Here is a 25930-nt window from a genome sequence, read left to right on the forward strand (position 1 = left end):
CATTGTTGTTGTATCATCGGAGACAGACGACCAAGACATCTCAAGCACCAAAGAGTGACAAAAATTTATCTTAAGGAAATTGAGTAATTCAAGTCTCAACTCGCATCAGTTTATTATTCGGGTTATGTACTCTAAACTGTATCTCTTTCTTTTCAATAATCAAATTCTATTTTATTTTTCGTCTCGGATTGTGTAAAAATTAATATTACATATTATATACGAATGTAGGAAAAATAAATGAATCGTGTTCCAATCTTATAGATAGACAAATGCGGAGAGTAGGTGACTGCGGGAGCATATTTAAAACAGGTCCATTATAGCCAGAAACTGGGAACATGATGATGACATGAAATCCTTGGAATTTAATATTATATATTCCTTTGGGAGTTTATAGAACCGTTAAGGGATTAAGATATCATATTACATGGTTTCATAATGTTGAGTTTATGAACTTTCGAAAGAAAGGAAAAGGAAAGAGACAAGTGTTGTGATCCAAAAGAATGTATTGTGATGCTGATGGGTTAGGCTAGGCTACCTCAGAAGCCTTGGATTCCAAAACATGATAAGAATCACAGACCAGTGCTAAAGCCAAGCACAAGCAGCTGCTGCATTTGCAGAGATCATGAAAAAACTTTCAATTCTTTAAAGAAAGGGACCTACATGAATAAGGCAAGTTTCTCCATCTCAAATCGAAATGGGGTCAGGCTTCTGCTTCTTCAAATTCATGAACCATCCTTCCTTTCACATGGAAACGGAATGTTGTAGTTCATTTCATACACGAATCATGAATTCCGACAATGTTTACTTGCTAATGGAAGAAATGATGATTTCAATACAAGAGAATTGTGCTCTCATCTCGACTCTTTGGAAGCTCAATGTTCCTCAAACTACCATTACAGAAACCTGAGGATTTGAGCATTTGGACGATTCATTTCCAGTCTTTATCTAATGGATCATTGCTTTCGTAGGGTCTCTTTTCACCTGATCCAATCATCAGCAAAGGTTACTAGCTCCTTCCAAGTCTTTTAAGGGAACCGACAACATTTGATCCAATGATATTATTATGATTACCCTTTCTTTTCATACATATACATATACATATACATGTACATATACATGTACATATACATATACATGTACATATACATATACATATACATGTACATGTACATGGTCCAAGAGTCTAAGATAGGACGCAATGCCATGAAGACTTGTTCTCTGCTAGTTATAAAATATTAGTGCATGATAATAATAAGTAAATGAACAAAATTATTGTGGAGAGAAGCAGTGGATAGCTTAACTAGAACAAGTAGTAAGCCTAAGCCACTCATCCTGCAGCAGATACTTGTATTTGAGGGCTACCAAGCTAACTTAGCTGCTTTACATCAGGGGATGAAATCGATGGGGCAGCAACAGAAGAGAACTCGGTCATGAGAAAGAAAATAGGATATGACAGAGAGGAGATGAATTCTTGGTATTAATAGCAAGATATCAGAAACACAAGGATAGTGTGGTAACCCAAAGTTGTACTAGTTAAATGCCTTATGGTAAATTACACAAGCATGAAATATCACCAGGCTCAAAATCGAGCTTAAACACAAGTAGATAAGATTTGGGCACCATTCTATCCCCTTATGGAGTCTTGCAGATTCAAAACATATTTTGTGGCACAAGCAGTACAGTATCTTATCCTACTTACACTCGAGATCTATAGTCAACCTTTAAAATTTTCCTCCTAAATAAAGCAATATATCTACTTGTCTTTATCCCTTCTCATCAAGGCTTACCAGGGGTAGCCATGCAAGTACCATTGCACATCAGCGATTGTGTGAGTCAAAAGTTTATCTCAATCAGCATCATCCTCACTAAAAAATTGCTAAGTTGGCTACAAAGACTTTCAGCGAATTACTTGAATATCATTCTATATCTCAATCCAGTCCAAGCAAAGGAGGAGAAGAAATATACTTTAGAATTCAACATGATGAGCTTTCTTTCCTCTTATCATGTAGTGGAACGGGCCAAATGAAAAAAACGCTTCACCATGTTGTAAATTCCTACCGGCAGCAGAGATATACAAGCATAAATTCAAAAGCAAGTTGCACTAGGATGGAACAGACAATAATGAGAGAGGAACTCCGGTAACTAATGTTAACATAGTAAGCGATATTTCATCGCATATTCGCACAGTTATAGAATCAGAACGGCTTTTCATACTCCTGTACTGGTGGTTGCTCCCACGCCGGCAAAAAGCCTGTAAAAGATCAAAGGCTTCTCAGCGTAGAAAAATAAATGAGTCGAAAAGAATGAAAAATAATTCACAGCATAACCATATTTAGTTAGAAGAGCATAGGTATAATTTAACCTATTTTTACCAATAATAAGTAAGAAACTAGCAGCAACTGTTTATATTAAAATGCAATGCAGAATAAATAATGGAACAAAAATGGGGAAAAACTTGTCCTGAGGCCAAGAAATCATCGAAAATCTTTTTGAACTAATGAAAAAAACCTGAGCTACCCTAAAACTTATTCATGCAAGTTTGCAGCTATTCCAGGATGTTCTTACTCTTAGAAAGCCTTCTATGGGAGGAAACTTCTCCCACCACACATCTTAGCACCTGATTTACATAAAATAGAAAAGAAAATCCAAAATTAGCATAACCGTGGGGTCATTGCAAAACCCTGGTGCTTGAGAATTCATTTTTGTTCGGGTTAACCAAGGAAAATGGAGAAGAAGAACAGTCACCACAGGAGATACAATTATTTAATTTCCAAATCAAACCTAGGGGAGAGGTAGTTCGGATATAGTGAGTTAGTCACTATATTGCTGATTTATCACTTGAAAAATTCCCAGTTTTCAGTTAGCCTTCCCTTCAATCAATAAACCAAACAAGAGATTTAGCTCTTCCTCTTTGTATCCCTCCTATTTTTATAAAGTTATTCTTTCTTATCTTTTCTATCCAAAACTGACCAATAAACTATCTAGAATCCAAGTACATACAATAAGTTTCATAATCCTTTACAGGATTACAATTCTTTCAAATCGTAAAATGCAAAAAGTTTAGTTACTATCTAGAATCTAAGTACACACTAACCAATTCTACTGGCACCCTCTTGGTATTTTCATATGCTAAGCATATACATTTGTATTCTTTCAGCAAACACCACTGGATTTCTTTTCAAAGGAGTTCCCAGGATCAATCAACTTCGGGAAATTTGGTGAAAAAAACCAATTAAATCCCTTTCGGCAAATGCAGTATATGAAATGGTAGTTGTTAAAGGGGAAATGAGAAGTAAATTCTCTGCGGCTAAAATTCATAAAAAAGAAAGCAGTTTCCATGTACTTTATTTATTGCCTTTAGCAGCTTTTAAACATATATCATGTTTCCACAATATTAGATTGATGCATGAATGTACAATGTATTAAATTACTGGTCCAGGGAAACAACAGATCAGACAGGTCAACCAGCCAGCGGCCACAAGAGAGCAAACTATAAATTAAATAGGACACATACTTAATGGTATTTCTCCAAGGGACATATATATTGAGTCGTCATCAGCAAGAGTTCCCTGAAAATAAAATCCCAATAAACTCATAAAGCAACTGCTGAACTTATTCAACTGAAATGCTTTAGTATAACTATTCTTCAAAAAAGTAGTAATATTAATATAGTAATAATCATCATAACAATATCAATTTTTTTAAAGAAATTAGACATTTAGGAACACTCAAAATTTTTGTTAACATTAATTAAGGTCAGTAAGTATCAAGATACCAGGTGTAAATAACATTAAGATTTGTACGCTGAATGAATATCCTACTCAACGCAATTAGTGTTGTACCTCTCCATTATGAAGGCCCATCTCATTCTGCAGAGTGTTAATGTTTTCATTTTGTAGAGGGTGAACATTGATATCGTCTGAGGGGCAATTGGAAAAATTTCTGAGGAACTCTGTGATCATAAGCCCATCATATTGATCCGGTACATCAGTCATATCGCCATTCATGCTCACAAACATTGGTTCACTCCTACATGATAAACAAGTCACATTCAACACAAACATTGGTTCACTCCTACATGATAAACAAGTCATATTCAAGAAGACAATGGGAGCCTAGAGGAATTAGTTGCTGCATGAGGCACTTTGCACTTGGAAAAAAGGTAGGAAATAACCGAAAACCAAGTTGTGAAGATCCTTTTGCAAATATTTGTATGCATGAGGGGAACATATGAGCAGAATTATGAATAAAGCATACCGGTAAAGTAAACTTACTTTCTCTCCAAATTATCTACAATCTTGTTTTCTTGGGTGCAATCATTCTCTAGATCAATCACTTCAATCTCTTTACAGTTATTTGCAAGCCTATTACCTCCAGCAGAACCATTGGAATTACTCATTGACAAGTCTATACCAATCGTTGCTACTTCAATTTTGGTTTCTGGAGCAGACGAGTACATGATAATTGGATCATTATGGTGACTTTCATTGATATCAGACGTTTCAATCAGATTAAGGTCACAGATCTTGAATGCATTTGGAAAAAGTTGTTTTTCTTGTACATAATTGACACTTGATTCACCATTTCCACCTGGAAAATGTGAATTAGTAACCAAGCTGTCTTGGATCCCTTTCTCGACAATCATGCCAACTTCCTCAGAAGTTGAAGCTATCCCTTCTACTAGACCCACTTTCTTGTCCTCAAAATCAGGAAATGGCAAGAACTCAGCCTTGGTAGTCACAGGCTCAGGCCATTCTCTTGGTTTTTTGGCTCCTTCCCTCAAATCACTCTGTTCCAAACCTCGTTTTTCGCCTCTCTCTTTAACAGTAACCATAGAGCAGGATCTTTGGAGGCCAGACATTCCCGGAACCAATTCCTGCTCACTATCATGCAAAAGTGCTCTATCAGGGAAAGACTGAGACCTTGTGCACTTGCCTTGCTCAACACCATACATGTGATCCAAGCCAAAAGAATGAACAGACAAATCTACAGAAAGTTCAGAATCAGGTTTCAAATCCTGACTTCTATTTAATATCAGATCACCAGAGGAACCTCCCAAAGAGTTGTCTTCGAGTAAAACTTGAGGACCATTAGTAGTTTCAAAATCAGAAACACTTTCCTGCTCATTTACTGAAACTGAATCGGCCTTTAAGTTCTTCAATGTCAACGAAGAACGTGTTTTAGTAGGCACCTTAGCAAAATTGCAGAGTGCCAGTAAATCTGTAGTAGTCTTGCCCGAGACATCATCCTCTGTGGAATAATGCTTGACAGACAAATCCTTCAATATACACTCTTCTTCAGTTTCAGCATTATCATTGCTTCCATCTTTCAGCTCTCCAGCCTCCATTCTAAAATCTTTTGAATCATCGGATCTCTTCAAGAGTTCACCATCAGCTTCAGACTTAAGAACTTTGTCGGCACCAGAAGAACTTGCCTTTGAGCTCAATTCACCCTGTAGGCCGTACTTATCATCGAAGTTATCTAATTCTTCACCTTTCGGAGCAAGCTCGCTTGAGACATGCTTCTGCAATCCATCACCAACATCTTTACCATCTTGTGACTCTTCATGATGTCCAGAAACATTATCATCATCGATTTCCAAATCAGGGGAATCCCGGATCCAATTGGACCATGATCCGCTACCCCCATATCCTCGACCTCGGTAAGATCCCTCTTTCCTTCTTCCTTTAGAAAGATTTCTAGACCATGAGGAGTTATTATCATCAGCATACCTCCTCCTGCCTAAACCCAAATCAGAGTTAGAATTTCTCAGACGAGCAAGGGCCGATGTTCGGCCATCGGAGGAAAGGTGCAAGTTAGCAGCCTCTTGTGACCTATAAACTTGATAATCCCCCGTCTGCTTTTTCAACCTACCGGTCTGCCATTTAGCAGGCAGCACACTAGGGGGGCAACAATCCCTGAGAAACCAAGTATTCCGCAGCAAGACGGCCAGCTTCCATAAATATGTCAGTGACTTCGCGCGGTGTAGTCGGATGCGATTGGAATGATTTTGGGTGGCTTTGACCACGCCCAAAACCACGCTTGAAGCTGCGGTACTCTGAATTGTAGAGCCCATGGCCTCTACCCGATGTCTCAGGGGATATTCGGGAGGAGGAAAGCCCCACCGCCATAGAATTATACCTGTAGTCTTTCCCAGCGTTTCTATGTCTGGCATGCATGTTCCTAGCGGAGCAAGTACCTACACAGCGCGACGGAAAATCAAAGAAAACCCAAGAGAAAAACAATAAATTAAAATCTGGGTATCTGCTTTCATTAGTTTCAATCCATTGCTAAAGACTTCTATCAATAAACATATTGGGAGGGGAATACGAACAAGAGTCGATGCAGTGGTGGTTGGGCAAACCACGAAATGAAATATAGGATTAATAGTTAAAGATCTAACCTTTTGGTTTCTTTTTTTATTATTATTGAATTTGAATGATGTGTGCTTGGATGAAGCTGGATATCATCTACCTCAATTTTAGGGTTCCAGATCTAACCAGGGAGAATGAAAATCCCTAATTGAAATTCATTCAATTTAACTGTCTCTTTTATTTATTAGAGGAGCAGCAGAAAATTTGTGTTCGATCATTCTTGCTTTACCTTGTATTTCATTTTGTCTTAATAATATTTTTTCTGTCTTAATAATATTTTAGGTCATTTATCTTTTATATTTATACATTTTCATTCACCAAAATAAAAAAAAAATTAAATTTTAATTACTCACGTTTTATTAAATTTTGACCACTGAGACGTTGAGTGCAGTTAGTTTAATAACAGGAAACATTATTAGAAGTGTTTATTTTTTATTTTTAAGTCCTAAATTAAAGATAAAATAATAATTATGGACCTTTTTATAGTCCTAAAATAATTTAGGGGCCATATTTAATTTACTCTTTTTAATATGTTTCCCGGTTTATCCCGTTGTTGTTCATCTTCTTCAATCTTGAGGCAATGCTTTTTATAGTCTGCATTTATCATATTCAAAATCTTGGTAGTTTGTTGATCAAGACATATAACGAAAAGGTTCGATCGATGGAGCCTTGCCTAAATTATTTGTTCAATTGAAATTGTGAGATTGTTCTATTGGAGGACTCGTATATGGGATTATTTCCCATTCTCTAATTCTTTTAACTACCTACTGATATGTGTAAGAGCTACTGATATGCAATATCCAAATGATCTGTTTATTTATCTTAACAACAGAAGTGGCTAGAATTTGGGAAGAAAACATATTTAGAAAAAGGAATAAATTGAAATTTTGTGTTACATTATTAAACTAACAACACTCAACATTTCAGTAACTAAAACTTAATAAAATGATAACGTAAGTGATCAAAATATATATTTTTAAAATTTGATAAAAAAATATATATAAATATAAAATGTAAGTGATCATTCTTATAGCTTACCTTAATTTTTTTAAGCTAAACTGCCTTACAGCCTTAATGGTTTTCTTTTTTATTTGATAAAAAGCGAGTTTCCTACTAAACTTATTAGGAGAAAAGAATGCCCAAACTTCATTAGCTGTAAATAGCGTCATTGACAATTACATTGTCTAAACATGAAGGATAATTATGCGTAAAAGAAATAACATCAGAAGAACGGGATGCACTACAGCAAAACAGAGGATTAGCGGTGTTTTTTTAATCCTGGTTCAGAAACCAGAATCTGATGAGCTTCAGCAAGAGTAAACTGGAGAGTCGACAGATCAGAAGGTTGATGAAGCAGCTGCGTAACAACCGAAGCTGCATCGCTTTCAACCGTCACGCGAGAGTAACCCAACTCTTAAACCAACCGTAAACCATGACAAAGAGCACGTGCTTCAACACAGCTGGCCACCCGAGGACAGTCTATTATTCTCGCCCTCCCAGCCAAAACAAAACCATCTGTGTCACGGATCAACGCCCCTACAGCAGTTAGTCGATCATCAGAAGGACACGCTCCATCGACATTCAGTTTCACAAAACTGGGAGGAGGTTTCATCCAATGGTCATTATGATTATGAGTGTGGGAAGTGGACCGAGAGGAGCAGGAGCGGGCATTGGCCAAATCATAAGCAGATTGCATCGACTTGCAGGAATAAATAATAAGCCAACCTGGGAGTAAACGCAGGTCATGGATGGATACATTCCAAGGAAACCAAATTTGAGACAGCAGCACCACCAAAAACGTGAAAACTAAAGTTTCTAGAAGTGCATGCAAAGAGGCTAACCACGTACCGCATGATTCAAAGTATCCGAAAGTCACAAACGAAGGGAGACTAGCCATGGTGAATAGTGTCCGAACCTCCAAGCAATCGCGAAGCGAGTTGTCAAGGAAAAGTCGTCGTCCAACAGGCAATGCTTCATGCGTAGCCCTCCAGCCAAATAGACGAACTCGGGGAAGAGTCGATAAACGAAAGAGAGCAAGCCAGAGGCATGGTGGAGCTTGAGCATTGCGGTGGCAGCGAGACAGCCATGAATATCCTGATTTAACAGTATATGTGCCAGAAGAATGGCTACCCCAAATCAGTAAATCGCCATGAATCGGGGCAATGGGACAATTTAGAATAGATGCAGCATCATCATCATTAAAAATCTACCGCACCAAACTGACATTCCATAGAGGTTCCCCATCAATCATGAACTCCCGACTTGTACTAGATTCTTAAAACTATCGAAATACGAACCCAGCAAATGAATAGGTGCTAGACCCCCCCGAAGTATTACTATGATTTGCCACGGAGTTGTTAATTCCAACTCGGTAGAAGTAACTTGCTTGAAATTCTTGTAGTGCAGCCCATATACTGCGTCAAACAAACGAAGGTCTCACCCCTAGTGTAGCATCCAGAATCTGACCATTCGGAAAATATTTGGAGGAGAGGATGCGAGAAACAAAATTGTTTGGACACCGAATGTAGCGCCAAATCTGTTTACCGAGCATAGCAAGGTTAAATTGGCGGAGATCATGGAAACCAAGTCACCCGGCTCTCTTCGGTTTGCAGATAGTGTCCCAACTAACAAACGACCAACCTCGGTCCGAAGGATAATGTAATACCCCAAATTTTTGTTAGTGACCAAAACGTAAATTCTGAAAGTTTATTGGCCAAAGTAGAAAGTTGGAAAACTTTAGGGACCAAAAAAGTAATTTTTAAAAGTTAGGTATTTTGAACCGTAAATAAATATTTCAACCTCAAGAATTAAGCTTTCATGGGAATCAGAATTTTGATCATAAATTTGTGTCAAAAGCTATAAAGCAGTAAATTCTGAAAGAAAATCAGATAATCGGATCGAATCAGAATTTCACGAAAATTTGAAGGATGATAGATAAAGGTTGAAAATATTATTTTCAAATTTTAGAACAATGAAATTTAATATGGATCGGTGGAATTGAAGTCGATTTTACATATCTATATGAAATTGGAAAATTTAGTGACTAAATTACATTTTTTGAAAATTTACAAGGGCAAAGGTGGAAAGTGGGTTTTTATTTGTTCAACTTTGAATTTGGAATATTAAAAGGGATGATAATGCAATGGCAAGTTGAAATTATCTTGTTTCATTAAGGGTAATATGATAATTTTACATTAAATGAATTTTAAATTTATTTATGTTAGCTTAAGCCAAGAGAATTATGTTTTAATTGAAGAAAAATCAGAAATTTTCAGTTTCTTCCAGCCCCAAAATATACGTGCATCACCATAGCTACAAGGTAAGATTTTTTTTTAAGCTCATTCAATTGATTTTTGGATTAAACTATCAGATAGAGAATTAATCCCCTTGAAATTCTCTATCACTTGATAGTTTGAAAATTAGGGTTTATGTAGGGTTTGTTTATTTTGAGGATTTGATGAAATATTTTTATGTTTTTGATGTTGGAGATTAATTCTAAAGCTTGTATGATGATTAAAACTACTTGAAATTGGGTGAAATTCCATTTGGCCAAGACCTAGGGTTTTGAGAAAATTGTGATTTGGTTAAATTATGTTAGGGCTTTGATTGTAGAAGTCTTAAAATGTTGTTTGGAGGTGGAATCCATGCTTGAATCAAGTGAAAATCAAGAACCCTAACCACTGTGATATTCAGCCATAACGAATTAATTGGGGATAAATTTTCCCTAGACTTAGAAATGATGTTTGAAAGGTTCTACAAGCTTTAGAAAGTTATTTGAGCCATTTTTTTAATATTATGATCGTTGAGGGACCTATTTGGAAATTATGGAAAATTATGGGGTTTATGTGCAAATTTTAGAAATATGATGTATTATGCTGGAATTGAAAGTTAGAATATTGAATTTGATGTTAGAATGTGAAATTTGACTATTTTGGAAAGTTGACAACGTTTGAGTACTAAATGGAAAATATTGAGAAAGTTAGTGACTTAAGTGGTAATAGTGGAGTTGTTGAGGTATTGAGCTGAAAATTAGATGCTGGAAATTTAATTAAGTTATTTGAAACTTGAATTGAAGCAAAAGGCAAAGGACTATTTGGAATAAAATGGAAAGTTGATATGAATTCTAAAAGAATTCATAAATGGTAGTTAAAATGGAAAGTTGAAAAATGTAATGTGAAGCTTGGGTGAATTTGGATAAAAAGGATTTATTCTAAAGCTTGTATGATGATTAAAACTACTTGAAATTGGGTGAAATTCCATTTGGCCATGACCTAAGGGAGAAAATTGTGATTTGGTTAAATTATGTTAGGGCTTTGATTGTAGAAGCCTTGAAATATTGTTGGAGGTGGAATTCATGCTTGAATCAAGTGAAAATCAAGAACCCTAACCACTGTGATATTCGACCCTAACGAATTAATTGGGGGAAATTTTTGAAAAATTTCCCTAGGCTTAGAAATGACGTTTGAAAGGTTCTACAAGCTTTAGAAAGTTATTTGGGCCATTTTTTTAATTTTATGATAGTTAGAGGACCTATTTGACAATTATAAAAAATTATAGGGTTTATGTGCAAATGTTAGAAAGATGATGTACTACGCTGGAATTGAAAGTTAGAATATTGAATTTGATGTTAGAATATGAAATTTGACTATTTTGGAAAGTTGGCAAAGTTTGAGTACTAAATGGAAAATATTAATAAAGTTAGTGACTTAAGTGGTAATAGTGGAGTTGTTGAGGTATTGAGTTGAAAATTAGATGCTGAAAATTTAATTAAGTTGTTTGAAACTTGAATTGAAGCAAAAAGGCAAAGGACTATTTGGAATAAAATGAAAAGTTGATATGAATTCTAAAAGAATTCATAAATGGTAGTTAAAATGGAAAGTTGAAAAATGTTATGTGAAGCTTGGGTGAATTTGGATAAAAAGGGATTTATTGGACAATTTGAAGTATTAAGGTCAACATTGATGATGTGATACGAAATTCGTATCGAATGAGCATCGAAAGTTTTTTTTAGGAATTTATTTTCTATTGTGTGCCTATGTTAGTAAGAATTTAACATATGGTTTGAAATGTATATGTTTTGTAAATGGTGTTCATATAGATTATGATTAAAATCAAGATCAAGCAATGCTAAAGCTAAGGAGAAGCTTAAGGACATAATGTGAAGTGCTAGGAAGCTTTACAAGCTAAGGACACCAGGTGAATACATATTTAATTCGTATTTGTGTTATCAAGCAAACATTGGCTTGTGATGAGCCAGTGACTAAATTGCTATGGTAAGAAGTAACTTCTAATTATTATGTGAATTGTGATTCATACATATATGTTCAGTTCAAAATTAGTGAATAAGCTGAAAATATAAGTTAGTGAAATCTTTCCAAATTTGTGTTTTAAATAATAATTTTAGAAAATCATCATAAATTATAGAGAAATGATTAGAGAATGATTTTACACCTTTGGATTTTTATGTCAGTCTAGTTTCGTTTAAAACAAACGGATATTGATTTTGATAAGTATACAAAATGATATGAATTTTTAATTGAGGATCGATCAGAAAGCAAGGCAGCTAGAGATGGGCATGGAACCCGAACCCGACCCAATCCTATCGGGTCATTTTTTAAAAAAAAAATTGGGTTCGACTCGGGTTGGGTTTTTGTAACACCAGGTTAGTGACCAAATTGTAAAATCTTAGAATTTAGTGACTAAATTAGATAAATTGAAAAGTTTAGGGACTTAAGTGGAATATTTTTATGTAGGACTAAATAGAAAATAAGGAAGAATAGAAGGGAAAAATGGTCATTTGACAAGTAAGATAATTACTAACTTGCTATGGTTATATAGTATCAACGTGGAGATTAGAGGAGCTAAAAATCAAGATTTCCAGAGTTTTCTTCCTCATTCAGTCGTGAACTCCATTTGGAAAGGTGAGTGTCATGTTTGGTGATTATTTATTAAATTTAAGCTTGGTTTATGTTCTTTAGATAATACTTAAGCCTAAGGAAAGCTTAAGATGTCTTAAAACCAAAAGATGAAGGAGTTATGAAGGATTTAATATAAGAGGTTATTAAGTGAAATTGTGAAAAGAAGTTAGTAAGTGAAGTTTGAGACCAAATTTGACTTGTCATCAGTTAGAATAAGAAGTGTAAAGTGTTAGAAATGAAATAAAAACGTGTTGGAAATTTAGTAAGATTCTTGGTTTCAAGAATTTGGATGAGATATTGATATTGAAGATAATGATGTTTTGTATGGATATAGAATGATTTGAGTAAATATAGTTAAGTTTAGTGGCAAGAAGGGAGTTCAAAATAGAAGATTTAAGTAAGTACTGGTAAATTTTCGAGTTAAATGAGTGACTTCTGGGTAAGGAGTATTGGTACTGATTCATCCAGTACTGATACTTCAAAAGGAAAATGTGTGATAATTGGAGTAGGGTATCCATACTGTATGAACAATATTGATACCATAAGCTAAAAGATGATAAGATATTCAAGGAGCACCGATACCTACGGGGTAGTATTGATACCAAGGGTACCGATACCATTAGGCAAGTATCGATACCATTTTTGACATAGAATTCTAGAATCGGGAAAGGGTATCGATACCAAAGCATGGTATCGATACCACAGTAAAGGAAATATCGATATCATACCTTGGGTATCGATACTACTCAAAGTGAAAATGTGAATTAGATACTTCTTTTAGTTTAATTTATTGATGATTGATTCATAAGGTTTAAAATACTAATATTTGTATCAAATGTACATTGGTGTAGATATCAAACATAAGCCAGTTCCGGAACAGTCAAAGAGTTAAGATCAATCAATCGAGAGATAATGATTTATAGGAGTTGAATTGGACTAAGTGAGGCTAAAGTGAGTACATACTATAATATAGATGTTGTTTTATGGAAACAAGACTTGTGACAAGTCTATTTCCTATATTTAAATTTCATGGTTCAATAGTTATGACATGCATATGTTATGATCATTATGAGTACATGCATAAGTAATATATGTTTATATGTTTTTATATAGGTTATGTGATCCATGTGAACATAAACGAACAACATAAGCTAGCTGATATGAAATAAATTATTATATGCACATATGATATATGTTATGAGATAGAACATATATGATTATATGAGAAATGATATGAGTTATATGAGTACATGTATATGTGATGAGTTAGTTGACTATATGAACACATGAAACATATAAAAGTTCAAGCCCATGTTATGTGATATGAGAGTTGTGGGTATAACTGGCATGCCAAGAGTCGAGGGTTGTATGTTGTCCTTCGGGACAATTCTACATCATATGTGCACAATCTCAATGTACTCACATACCTTAAGTTCTCAGTAATGTACATGGGCACATAAAAAGATATAATAAGAATTAACTTTATGATAAGATGTTATGTGTTATTCGTTAAATGCATGATTATATATGTTATTGTTGAGTAGTTATATGATGATTGTGATTACATGCTAAAATGATTGTGATTACATGCTAAAATGATTGAATTACATGTTCATGACTTAGATACTGCATTATTGTATTATATACCTCACTAAGTCTGTGACATAGCGTGTGAGTGTTTCACACGTAGGTACCAAGAAGCAGGAAGATCAGATTTAGAATTCAACAAGGGAACATACCTTTTACCGAAGATCAGATCAGAAGTGATTCAAACAGTATGTCATTTTGTTGAATTAATTATGTTGGCATGCAATCAAGTTTAAATCACATATGCTCTAATAGATTTTGTAATATTTTGATTATACTTATGTAAATTAGTTCACTTTATTTTAATGAAAGTTTAAAATTTTCATGATTTTGTAAGAGTAAAGGTTTTGAAAAGTCAACGTGACACCTCGAATTCGTATCCGGGTCGGGTACGGGTTGGACGTGTTACAGTTTTTTAAAGGTGATGTTCGGGCCGGGTCAGATTCGGGTTTAGGGTGAAAAATAACTGACCCGACCATACTCAGAAAAAATAATTTTACCTTATATATTTAGGAATAATTACAATAATACCCCTCTATATATATTTTCAATTTAATCATTGTTTTTATTGAATAAAAATAATATTTTTATTATTTCAAGTCTGGTCGGATCGGTTCGGATTTTATCTAAAAAAATCGGGTCGGGTAGGGTCGGGTGAAGGATGTAAAATTTTTAAATCGGGTCGGGTTGTCCGAAACCCAACCCATACCCATCCTAAGGCATAGATTCTGCTAAAAAAAGCTTCTGTAGGTCAACTTCAAAAATTCACTATAAATTGTATAAGATGAAATGGAAAAAAGTGCCTTATATAGTTAGATTCGTATTCGAGTCTAGTTTCTAGTGGTATAAACAAAATATTTTTTAAGTGTGTATATTAATACAAAATAATATTTCTTTGCAAGTAATGTGTTGAAAACATTTTTATGTTTCGATATAACAAATTAAGTTTAAATGAATTTTAAGATTTTACAAATGATTTTCTAAGTATATTCGATTTAATTAATCGAATATCAAATTATTACTCCAAGTCTTTCAAGTTCAAATTCAAACCTTACTAAATGTGTAAAATTGTTTTTTATACTTAAACTATTTTTGAAACAAATTTCATAAAGTATTTTGAACCAAAATCAAGCCTAAAATCAATTTATCAAAGTGATGCACCAATGCACCAATCCATGCATCGATGCACCATGAATTAAATTGAGCATCGAATGCATTTCATGCATCGATGCACATACCATGCATCAATGCACTAAGGATTTTATGAAAACATCGAATGCATTTGATGCATCGATGCACCAGCCATGCATCGATGCACCAGCCATGCATCGATGCACTCTAGCTATTTTGAAACATCGAATGCACTTGATGCATCGGTGCACTCTTAGTGCACCGATGCACCATGGGTATGCATCGATGCACTGATGCACCGATGCACCATGGGTATGCATCGATGCACTGACACTCCTAACTACTTTAATTAATTATTTTCACACTTAAACGACTCTATTGACTCCACTAAGCATCCCCAACGTTCAGAATCATTTGAAGGTGTATTTAAACAAGCTTAGAAGCCATTGATCAATAACAAAAAACAATAATCAACAAGAATCAAGAGAGAATCAAAGAGAAACCATCAAACCTCAAGTTTGAGCATTTCAAGTCTATTTTTCATTCAATATTCATTTTGCTTTCAAGAACACTACTTGTACTCAATTGTATTCATTTTTTAGTGTTCTTTTCTTTGTTCTAGAATTATGCAAACAATCTACCTTGTGAGGATTTCCTTGTAAGTTTGCAAATTTGTAATCTTCTCTTTGAGAAAGAGTGTTCTCAAGAATTGGGGTATATTCTTGAGGGAGTTGTAAGGTTATCTCTTTGGCCTCAAAAGAAAGAACAAATTAGTGAATTTGTTGGAAAATCCTTAGTGTGGATAGCTAAGGTAGTGGATGTAGACTTTGATTGAGAAAGTCGAACCACTCTAAATCGATGTGCAATTACTTTCAATTTTCTGCAAAAGCTTCTACCAAAATTTTAATTGCCAATTCACCCCCTCTTGGCCGATTCTGTGGATCGATTAACTCAACAATTGGTATCATAGCCTCACTCATTTGAAGGTTTAATCGCCTCTTGATTCGATTCGGGAAGAGTTACATCGATTATCAAGTCATCAATGGCCTCTACTTCAAATGTCGACTCCGGTCTCAATTCGATGCCCGTCAACAAGCCTCCTTTCTTCAATGGAGCTAACTATGCCTATTGGAATAATAGGACGATGTATTTCATTCAAGCAAGTGGCATGGGAGCATGAAATGTTATAGAAGACGGATATATGAAGCCTCTCACTCATCCAAGATTGTGAAGTGAATGAGAGACAAGAATGTTCCAGCTCAACTCCAAAGCAATCCATATCATATTTTGTGCTCTTGGACCAGATGAATATAGAAGAGTTTCATCTTGTACAACCGCCAAAGAAATATGGGATAAACTACAAGTCACTCATGAAGGCACCGATGAGGTAAAAAAAATCTAAAATTAGTCTTCTAACACATAGCTATGAAAATTTCAGGATGAAACCAAATGAAGATATCAAAGCTATGACAGATAGATTCTTAACGATTATCAATGGTCTCAAATCATATGGAGAGATCATTCCAAATTAAAAGCTTGTGAGGAAGTTAGTTTACCCACTTCCAAAACCGTGGTAATCCAAGAAGACGACAATCATCGAGGCTAAGAACCTAAAATCCTTAACTCTTGAAGAGCTAATTGGTTCCCTCCTCACTCATGAAATGATGCTTGAAGATGAGGTGGACCTCGATAAGATTGATGAGACACGAAAGGAGAAGAAGAAAAATATTGGAGTTGCTCTCAAATCCACAAAAGATGAGAGTGGTTCAGATGAAGATGACGAGGAAATGGCATTGTTTTCCAAACGGTTCAGAAAAATGATGAGACCTTACCGAGAAAGAAAATTCAAACGAAATGAAGGTCTCAAAAATGAACCAAAAGAGAAGGATCCTATCATTTGCTATGAATGCAAAAAGTCAGGGCATGTCAAATATGATTGCCCACAATTGAAAAGAAAGTGTCAATCAAAGAATAAGCACAAGGCTCATGTGACTACATGGAGCGATGAAGAGGGTTCTGATGAAGAGGAACAAGAACTAGTAAACTTGTGCTTGATGGCATTTGGAGAAGATTCTAAGGTAACCTCTAACTCATCTGAATTAGATGATTTATCTTATGATGAGTTATTAGAGGAATATAATGGGTTGGCTTCAGATTATGAGAAATTGTTTTTAAAATATAAAAATGATGTCTCAAAATTGAAAAATGAAAATAAGCTCATATCCAAGACCAACAATGATTTTGAAAGTAAAATCAAAGATTTGCAAATCAAACTAGAAGAGTTTGAAAAGAAAAATTCGGATATGCAAAATTTACTTTCAAAGGTCAATGGTGATCATCAAAAGAAAATTGATGATCTTAAATCTTCTTTTGATAAAGTTGGAACAAAACATTTTGAAAATGGAGAAAATTCAAAATCCAACTTTGTTAGAAAAAGTTTTAAAAACTACAATCATAGAGGTCCCCGAAGAACCTCTAATGGAAAAATTGTTAGAAGTATATGGGTTCCTAAATGACTCATTACTACTAAAGATAAAGATATCCTACACAAATGGATACCTAAGGGGACTAGGATTTTGGAAACTTATGAATATGGACCCAAAAGAATTTGGGTACCAAAAATTAGAAATTAATCTATGTTTGTAGGAAAATGAGCATTGCTACAAGGCACGGGAAACAAATTCAAACTCATGGTACCTTGATAGGGGATACTCAAGACACATGACCAGAGACAAAAGCCGGTTCATAGAGCTTAACGCCAAAAATGGAGGAGAAGTGACTTTTGGTGATAATTCAAAAGGTCACATCGAAGGTATAGGTACCATAGGTAATACCTCTTCCATACAAATTAAAATATTATATATGTGAATGGATTAAAGCATAATCTCTTAAGTATTAGTCAATTATGTGATAAAGGATTCAATGTCATGTTTGAAACTAATGGTTGTAAAGTTATTGACATTGTATCTAATCGGATTATGCTTGTTGGTCATAGAATAGGAAATATATACATGGTGCATTTAGGCTCTATTGATATGACTAATTTATGCCTAGTTGCTAAGGATGAGCATGATAGTTGGTTATGGTATAGGAGACTAGGACATGCTAGTATGAGTGTTTTGCAACGGTTAATTCAAGGAAATTTAGTTCGAGGGTTGCCTAAGCTTAAATTTGATAATGATAAAATCTGTGATGCTTGTGCTAAAGGAAAACAAAAGCAAAATTCTTTTAAATCCATTAATGATGTATCAACTAGTAGAGTATTACAATTGATCCATATAGATCTTTTTGGGCCAACTAGGACTACTAGCTTGGGTGGAAAACAAGATACATTTGTCTTGGTAGATGATTATTCTAGATATACTTGGGTTCTATTATTAAGTACTAAAGATGAAGCATTAGAAAAATTCATCACGTTTTCAAAAGTAATCCAAAACGAAAAAGGTTACTCTATAACTAGTGTTAGGAGTGATCATGGAACTGAATTTGAAAATCTTAGATTTACTGATTTTTGTAATTCTAATGGTATTAGCCATAATTTTTCAGCACCTAGAACCCCTCAACAAAATAGAGTTGTTGAGAGGAAAAATCAAACTTTAGAACAAATGTCTAAAACCATGCTTTGTGAAAATAATTTGCCAAAATATTCAAAATATTTTTGGGCGGAGGCCACAAATACCGCTTGTTATGTTATTAATCGAGTAATGATTAGGCCTGTTTTAAAGAAAACTCTACATGAACTTTTTTTTAAAGCCTAACATTAGTTATTTTCATCCTTTTGGATGTAAATGTTTTGTTTTAAACAACGGTAAAGACAATCTTGGCAAATTTGATGCTAAAAGTGATGAAGGAATTTTTCTGGGATATTCCTTAAATTTTAAAGCTTATCGAGTATTTAATAAAAGAACTTTGGTTGTAGAAGAGTATATACATGTTGTTTTCAATGATAATCTCCTTCCGAGGAAGGATTCTTGTTTGAATGATGATGTAGGTGTTATAAATACAAATGACGTTGGACATGACGTTGGAGAACCATCATCAAAGGAAGAAACGAAAGATGAGGAAACTCAAGATCCTCTCGAGAATCCAACCATTGAAGAAAGAGAAGTATCTTTCCCAAGGGAATACAACTATGTCAAGGATGGTGAGATTATAAGTGATCCATCCAAGGGGGTAACAACTCGATCTTCTCTTAGAAATATTTGTAATTATGTTGCATTTATCTCATGCATACAACCTAAGAATATTAAAGAAGCATTAAATGATGAACATTGGATTACGGCTATGCAAGAAGAGTTAAATCAATTTGAGAGAAGTAAAGTATGGACATTAGTTGAAAGGCCTAGTAATAAATCTATTATAGGTACTAGATGGGTGTTTAGGAATAAGCTTGATGAAAGTGGTAATATAGTGAGAAACAAGGCTAGACTTGTTGCTCAAAGGTATACTCAATAAGAGGGCATAGACTATGATGAAACATACGCTCCCGTAGCTAGAATGGAAGCAATTAGAATGTTATTAACATTTGCATGTTTTCATGAATTTAAATTATACCAAATGGATGTTAAAAGTGCATTTTAAATGGTTTTATAAAGGAAGAAGTGTATGTGGAACAACCTCCAGGTTTTGAAGATTTAAAATTTCCAAATCATGTTCTTAAATTGACAAAAACACTTTATGGTTTAAAACAAGCTCCTAGAGCTTGGTATGAAAGATTGTCAAACTTTTTAATTGAAAAATTTTTTTCAAAAGGGAAGGTTGACACTACATTGTTTTTAAAGCATAAAGATAAAGATTTATTAGTAGTTCAAATTTATATTGATGATATAATATTTGGTTCTACTAATGATGTTCTTTGCCAAGAATTTTCTAAGCTAATGCAAAGTGAATTCGAGATGAGCATGATGGGGGAACTCTCATTTTTCTTGGGACTCCAAATCAAGCAAAGAAAAGATGGCATCTTCATCAATCAAGCTAAGTACGTCAAAGATATACTCAAGAAGTTTGGACTGAAAAATGGGAAACCGCATGACACTCCAATAAGCTCATCAACAAAGCTTGACATAGATGAAGGAGGTAAATGTGTGAATGTTAAATTATATAGGTCAATGATTGGTTCTTTGCTTTATCTAACTGCAAGTAGATCGGACATTATGTTTAGTGTTTGCTTATGTGCTAGATTTCAATCATGCCCTAAGGAATCACATTTACTAACTGTTAAGAGGATATTTAGATACCTTAAGGACACTCCTAGTTTAGGACTTTGGTATCCTAGAGACTCTAGCTTAGCTTGCATGCCTTCTCTGATGCGGATTATGGAGGATGCAAATTAGATAGGAAAAGCACCTCCGGTACTTGTCAATTCCTTGGAAATATGTTGATTTATTGGTTTTCAAAGAAACAAAATTGTGTTGCATTATCTACCACTGAAGCCGAATACATTTCAGCTGGTAGTTGTTGTGCACAAGTTTTATGGATGAAACAATAACTTTTTGATTATGGAATTGAAGTAGGTATCATTCCTATCAAGTGTGACAATACTAGTGCTATTTGTCTCACTAAAAATCCCATCCAACACTCTATAACTAAGTATATTGAAATTAGACATCACTTCATTTGAGACCATGTCGCTAAGGAAGATGTAGTTCTAGAATATGTTGATACTTTGCATCAATTAGCGGATATCTTTACAAAACCTTTAGACAAGGAAAAATTTTGGACACTTAGGAGAGAATTAGGTTTAACTGACCTATCTTCACTTAGTGTTTAAAATAACTTTAGCACTTTTAAGAATAAATGAAAAATGCTTATAATAATAATTTTTTATTCCATTCTTTGCTATTAGTTAGGGGGAGTTTATGTTGCTTGATGAAATTAATTTTATGTTCAAAAGTAGTTTAAGGATTAATTTGATTGATTGAACATGATTAATTTTCAATATATGAGTTGTCAATACCACTAGAGCCAATTAATTTATCATTTTGAGTGTTTAAAACAGATTTTTGACATTTTTGTGCTTCATGCATCGATACACCTAACAGTGCATCGATGCATCTTTGAATGTGCACCGATACACCATGAAGGTGCACCGATGCACGCCTTGAATGTGCATCGATGCACAAGGCCATGCATCGATGCATCCATCGGGTTTTGGTTAAAAACCCTGATTTTCTTCTTTGTTTCAAAACCCTCAAAAACACTCCCTTATAGCCTCTCTTTCTCTAAATCTCCTTTTGCTCAAAATCATCAAAAATTTGTCAGAATCTTCGAGCTTTTCATCTCTATATCCTGTTACTATCATTAAATCGTGCAACACAACATCTCATTCCTCTCAAATCTAAAATTTTCAAGGTATTTTTCTAAAAACCTCTATTTTATCATATTCTAATCTTAGGACTAGTTTTAATTAGTTCTAGGATGAACATTTTATCGGGCATTGATTGTTTGATGATTACAAACTAGATTTTACAACCAATTTCATCAAAACCTCACAAATTTTCAAAGAAATTTTTAAATTTTTGAAATTAAAAAAATCAAAAATTTGAATTTAATTTTTAAATTTGATGTTTTTGATTTAATTATGTTGTTTTCATAAAAACTATACATATTATGATTTTACAAAAATTGTTTTCAAATAGTTTTCAAAACCTTGCCCATTAGGATTCGGTTTAGAGAACCTTGAATTATTGATGACTCAATTGAGTTTTGGGATTGATTATTGTGCATACATGTGTTTCAAATTGCAGGTTACATTCCTTTTCCGAATCTTTAAAACATGTCAAATCCCAAACGCCATAGGACTTCATCGAGTCGTTCTTGTTCAAACCAACCTCCTAATCTCGTTCCTCCTTAACCTACATCTCTATTAGGATCTTGTTTTAACATGCCTGAGCGTCGTAGAGACGAATTGTACTCTAGGTACAGAAATTCTTTTCAATCTTATAGAATCAGGGAAGAGCGTATTCATTCTCTTCAAGCTATGATAGATATTGACTTTGAATACCTTCCGATTCTTAAAGCTTGGAAGTTTGATAAAATGTTTCAGCTCAAACCTATCGTTTATCAACAGTTAGTCCGCATTTTCTATTCCAATGCGGTATGTATTCAAAACGAAACTCAATGTGGGACTATAGCCATTAGATCCTATCTTTTAGGCCAATATATTAATATTGACCCCGAGACTATAGCTTTTCATTTTGGGTTAGATGATGATGGGTTATATAATGAGAATGAAAAATGTGGCATATCCCTATGTTCCAAATTCTAGTGTTAGTACTCTACGATCTCATCACGATCGTTTTCTTCATTTGATGATCTCTTGGTGGTTTAGACTATCCGGAGGTAGGTACTCTACTCTTCGTGCTAGGGATTTATGGTGGATGCACTGTATTAAAAATAAGATCAAAATAAATCTGCCCCAGATTATTTTTAGTCAACTAGTGGATATCATAAACATTGTTCCTTCAAAACATGTTGAAACATTGATTTATGGATGTCTTCTGAGTAACCTCTTTATCAAACTCGGTCTAAACGTCTCTCTCGACAATCCTATCCCACTCCAAAATCAAATCAATCTTACTTCCTTAAAGAAAGTGGATTGGAAACAAGACGAGGAAACCAGTCTTTGGGTATTTCGACCCGGTAAGCAAACTCCGGGAGCTAGCTCTTCACGAGCTGCTCCTAGCTCTTCACGAGCTGCTCCTAGCTCTTCTCGTGCTACTCCTAGCTCTTCTCGTGCTCCTCCTCCTCCTCCAGAACTGGCTGCTGACGATGATCCTGAGTTTCAGCAACTTATGCAATATATCGACGATCACGTTCCAGACGATGAGCTTGCACCGGAACCGGCACGGCAAGAAGATCAAATGACACTATATTTTCGATCCTTCTTGGATTCGTTTGATCTGAGGTTTGCCTCCATGGAGTTTCAGATTACTGAGTTTCAGCGGGAGATGCGTGAACTTATGGACGTGCTCACTCTTGAAGTTCGAGCTCATTATCCTCCTCCCGCCCTCCGATGGATTAGATCTTTTCTCCATGCTTTCTTAGTATTTCAAACTTGGATTGTTTTTTATGTTTCTGGATTGTTTGTTTTAGATTGTTAAATGCTTGAATTTGTTATAGTTTGGATGATTGGATTTTGAACTTAATATATATATATATTTGGTTTGGTTGAATTTTCTTACTTTTGCTTCATTAGATATATATGACCAATTATGCCATTTCACATTTGTTTATGAATATTGGTTATGAAACTAATGGCTAATCTCTCTTTTGATTGTGATCTTAGCAGCTTAAGCTATATATATATATATATATATATATATATATATATAATCAATTGGCTATGTTTTTTCAAAACCTTGTTTAAAACATTTTAATGTCTTTTTGATTTAACAAAAAGGGAGAGAAGTGTAAAAGTGTTAAAGGGGAGATGTATTGTAGTAAAGGGGAGTAATTTTTCAAAATTGATTTCAAAATTTTAGAAAATCTTAAAATAACACAAATGTTTTGTTATACGAAAAAGGGGGAGATTGTTGAAAATATTTTTGTGTTTCGATATAACAAATTAAGTTTAAATGAATTTTAAGATTTTACCAATGATTTTCTAAGTATATTCGATTTAATTAATCGAATATCAAATTATTACTCCAAGTCTTTCAAGTTCAAATTCAAACCTTACTAAATGTGTAAAATTGTGTTTTATACTTAAACTATTTTTGAAACAAAATTTTAAGATTTTACCAATGATTTTCTAAGTATATTCGATTTAATTAATCGAATATCAAATTATTACTCCAAGTCTTTCAAGTTCAAATTCAAACCTTACTAAATGTGTAAAATTGTGTTTTATACTTAAACTATTTTTGAAACAAATTTCATAAAGTATTTTGAACCAAAATCAAGCCTAAAATCAATTTATCAAAGTGATGCATCGATGCACCAATCCATGCATCGATGCACCATGAATTAAATTGAACATCGAATGCATTTCATGCATCGATGCACATACCATGCATCGATGCACTGAGGATTTTATGAAAACATCGAATGCATTTGATGCATCGATGCACCAGCCATGCATCGATGCACTCTGGCTATTTTGAAACATCGAATGCACTTGATGTATCGATGCACTCTTAGTTCACCGATGCACTAAGGGTCCAACGGTCAAAATATTTGAATTTTACACCGATGCACCGATGCACCATGGGTATGCATCGATGCACTAACGCTCCCAACTGCTTTAATTAATTGTTTTCACACTTAAACGACTCTATTGACTCCACTAAGCATCCCTAACGTTCAGAATCATTTGAAGGTGTATTTAAACAAGCTTAGAAGCCATTGATCAATAACAAAAAACAACAATCAACAAGAATCAAGAGAGAATCAAAGAGAAACCATCAAACCTCAAGTTTGAGCATTTCGAGCCTATTTTTCATTCAATATTCATTTTGCTTTCAAGAACACTACTTGTACTCAATTGTATTCATTTTTTAGTGTTCTTTTCTTTGTTCTAGAATTGTGCAAACAATCTACCTTATGAGGATTTCCTTGTAAGTTTGCAAATTTGTAATCTTCTCTTTGAGAAAGAGTGTTCTCAAGAATTGGGGTATATTCTTGAGAGAGTTGTAAGGTTATCTCTTTGGCCTCAAAAGAAAGAAGAAATTAGTGAATTTGTTGGAAAATCCTTAGTGTGGATAGCTAAGGTAGTGGACGTAGAATTTGATTGAGAAAGTCGAACCACTCTAAATCGTTGTGCAATTACTTTCAATTTTCTGCAAAAGCTTCCACCAAATTTTAATTGCCAATTCACCCCCCTCTTGGCCGATTCCGTCGATCGATTAACTCAACATAATGCATACTGCAAGTATATAAAACTTGTCATAAATTATGTTTTCATGTTACTCCTATGTTATAGATTATTATAAATGCTCGAAATAATCAACTTTATTACAAATGGTATGATAGTTATGATATTTATTACATGATGAATATGATGTTTATATGTTAAAGAAAGATAATTGACGATGATTATGATATATAAATGTTATGTGGAATTGAAATGTTTAGGGTATCAACTGTCCATTATGTTATGATATGAAGAGTTGGATATATTGATATAGTGATATCATTGATAATTGAATAATATATAATAATTAATGGAAAAGCCCATTGTATGTTGCATTAAGAGTCGTAGGTACATTTGGCATGCCATTAAGTTGAGTACTTTCCCGTTCAGTTATGGCATATTCATGTACATTATGATCCGCACCGTTGATGCTCATGTTATGATTGCACTTTGAGTGCTTTATATTTTTAGTTAAGATTGACACTATGATGTGCGCTGTGCGCACCTTATTCTCTACTCACGTTCCTTGCATTCTCATAAATATGCATTGGGCTATGAATCTGACAGTAAACTATGAGTCTGAAAATAAGTTCTGATTCAAAAAATAAGTTCTAAAATGTGAAAGTATTTATTATAAACATGGAATATGAAAATGAATATGTGAATGAATTTGAAAGTGGAAATTAAGAATAAAATAAGAAAGTTTTGAAAAGTATTTGAATGAAATAGAGTATGACATGATTGTTGTGTTTATTATTAATTATCATGGTTTTGAAAAAATCATGAGATGATGATTTTTAGGTCTCTGATGAGGAAATAAGGCTTGAATAAATCGGTTTGGATATTTAATGATTTTATTTGAATTTAAGTTTAATGTTTTGAATTGTTATGATATTTGAAGTCAAGTTTTATATAAAGAAAAATAATGTTATGATGTTGTTAAGTTGTTTAATATTTTATGTCACCTTAGTTTGTTTATAATGCCTTAAGTGAATACTTAGGGGCTGTTTGTTTGCCTCTTAATGGAACCATTCAGTGCTAAATGTTGAACCGTTCAGCATTCAGCG

General features: G+C 34.1%; 1 protein-coding gene and 1 pseudogene across 1 annotated transcript in view; one reads left to right on the forward strand and one right to left on the reverse strand.

Annotated features, from left to right (window-relative positions):
• Positions 1 to 1817: 1817 nt before the first annotated feature.
• LOC120141521 lies at positions 1818 to 6604 on the reverse strand (annotated as a pseudogene).
• Positions 6605 to 9453: 2849 nt separating this feature from the next.
• LOC120141489 (COP9 signalosome complex subunit 6a-like) overlaps positions 9454 to 25930 on the forward strand; it is a 29803-nt gene continuing 13326 nt past the window's right edge. Inside the window, 2 exon segments of the mRNA XM_039156341.1 lie at positions 9454 to 9464; positions 19327 to 19330. The gene's annotated coding sequence lies outside the window, so the exon portion shown is untranslated.

This window comes from Hibiscus syriacus, unplaced genomic scaffold (genome assembly GCF_006381635.1).
Source record: "Hibiscus syriacus cultivar Baekdansim isolate YM2019G1 unplaced genomic scaffold, ASM638163v2 tig00110809_pilon, whole genome shotgun sequence".
Lineage (NCBI taxonomy): Eukaryota > Viridiplantae > Streptophyta > Magnoliopsida > Malvales > Malvaceae > Hibiscus > Hibiscus syriacus.